Source organism: Nothoprocta perdicaria, unplaced genomic scaffold, assembly GCF_003342845.1.
Source record: "Nothoprocta perdicaria isolate Ctin4 unplaced genomic scaffold, notPer1 scaffold_134, whole genome shotgun sequence".
In the NCBI taxonomy this organism is placed as follows: domain Eukaryota; kingdom Metazoa; phylum Chordata; class Aves; order Tinamiformes; family Tinamidae; genus Nothoprocta; species Nothoprocta perdicaria.
Window position 1 is genome coordinate 1,115,070 of NW_020454472.1, and position 2,448 is coordinate 1,117,517.

Genomic DNA, 2,448 nt, shown 5'->3' on the forward strand with positions numbered 1-2,448 from the left:
GGTGACSGTTAAAAGAAGTGACCGTTTAAGGTGACCATCAGTGCCACCGTGTTTAGGAGGGATGCTGTGTCACTTGGAGCAGCAGCAGAACACGTTCCTACAGGATTCCGCCTTCTCACACGTGCAAAACATACTGATACTGTCTGTCAGGATAAACGTCCTCRTATGTTGCCCACAGTCTTAAATTGAAATGCCACCATTGTGTATTTATGACTAAAAGACACAGACTCCTCACATTCAAGGAGGTTTTCAGCTTAATATCGTGGAATTTACCATTTCTTTACTGAACTCTTCAATGGTTAATAAAATCTTTTCATATAGATAATATACCTGTTTTCATATAAACTATATACCATAAGATATTTATCTTAGCAGACATGCCTGAAAAACTGCTGTTCTTTCTGGTAATTAATCCTTCAAGTTTTATTGTTTCTTTAAAATCTGCTGTATAAATATAATGGCCTATAAAGTATATAAATAAAAACCTCTATACTGCATTTTAGTTTAGAATCCTAAGATAAAAAAAAAAAAAAGTTAAAATCATGAACAGTGATTTTCCGTTTGAATCACAGTATAAAAGATCTTTCATTGCTGAAGCACCGTATGTACATTAAATACAGTACCCATAGTGCAGGGCTTAGAAGATAATGGAATTTCTCTTTCACTATCGTTGAATGATTTGTGCTTTGGAGCTGTCTTATGGAAGGCTGAACTGTAACACATGCTGTAGTGGTGAACCATAATTCTCAAAACTTCTCAAAAATTTCAGTCTTGCTCATATAATTCTGCCACAGCCTTAGTCGTTTCAGTCTTGATCGTGTTGAAATAAAGCACATTTTTGTATACAGTTTCCCTACTGAAAAAAAGAGAGGGAAAAACAAAAGAATCTGCCTTGGTATCCCTAGGAAGCTACCAGGAAATAAAGCTGCAGCCTATGTTAGGTAGAAGCAGTGGCTTTGCTATTTCATAGCTCAAAGATCCTCTAGGGCCTCTCTTGTGCACATGCTGCACAGAGCCACCTTGCTGAAGACTTCAAAGGAAAACAGCATAATTCAAATTTTGGTAATAAAACAGCTGGTGGAAATTGATATTTTTATTGTTTTAATAGAACCCATTACCAGCCGGAACTAAATTCTAGATAAAAAATGCAGAAAAAAAAMCTGTGGGTCCCCATGTTAGTGTTCTAATATGTGCAAAACCCCTTAGTGGTTACACTCCTTAGATTAGCTCATGTAACCAAAGGGAAGAATTGGTCYTTGAGCATGTTCTAAGCACACTAATACCGCTCTATAAAATCCGACAAGATCAGCAAGAGAGGCTTCAGTGGAATTAGCCACCAACCACTTGCCTGGAGTTTACGGGTATTTCCTGTTATTAAGCTACCAGTCTGCACTTACTCAAATTACCATTTGAGACTGGGATAGCGACCTGGAGGTATGAAGTATTTGGAACCACCGTGCTGGTGAGGACTGGGGAGATAATATGGGAAAACTAATGGAAAGTGAGCACTGCTCACGTATGGAGGTAGATACAGCCTTTTCAAAGCACAGATGTATTTGCTGCAGTGTTCACAGAGAAAACCTTGAGMCATTTTGGATGCCCAATTGCAGACACGTGCATGTAGTTTATAGTGTATGCAGTGGCAAGCATTTGCAGCATTTTCTTACTGCTCGTAGGAAAGGAAAGCCTGCATATTTAACTAAGCATTCTGAATGATCTGAAGTTCTGGCCTGTGTACTGCACTTACAGTGTTATGAAAGGACACATTTAACAGGAGAGCTGAGAGGGGAGCACACAGAGCAAAGCTTAGTCAGGCTTGCAAGGGGAAACGAAGAAAGGAGAAATTCTGGCACATTTCAGTCAAGATGTAGTTGAATATGTAGTAGAGCTAAGGCTGCATTTGATGAAAGTTCCTTCAATCTGGTAGTGTCTCTCTGAGCGGAGACATCCTGCCTGCCCCCTCACTGCCCTCTTTCATGCCTGAAGTCAGCTGCTTGCAGTGGCCACGGGATGAATTGGCTTGGGAAACCAATCCGTCTGTAAAATAATCCCTTTTTTGTTTACCGAGCTACTTTACAGGCAGATCACTTCACTCATCTGGTCCATTGGAAGGATACAAAAATGTTTGTATTGGCATACGGAGGCAGTGGAGGCAGGGGGGAAAGGGGGCTGCGTTTTCACACTGGTGCCAGCGTAATGGGCTTGTGCTGCAGCCTGAGGCTCCAGCCTAARCTGAACCCAGGCTCAAGCAAGAGAATTTGTGAAGGGACTCGCAGACCTCTGTAGAGTTGGGTCCTGATTGAGTGAGGCCCATACAGGCAGCGTGGGGGTGAMGGCTCCGCCGGCCTCGCTGTGTCCATGAGCAGGCCGGAGCTCCCGCGGCCGGAGCACCAGGAGTGGCCGGGCCGCTCATGGGAGGTGGTGGCAGCTCCCACGGCGCGAGGAGCC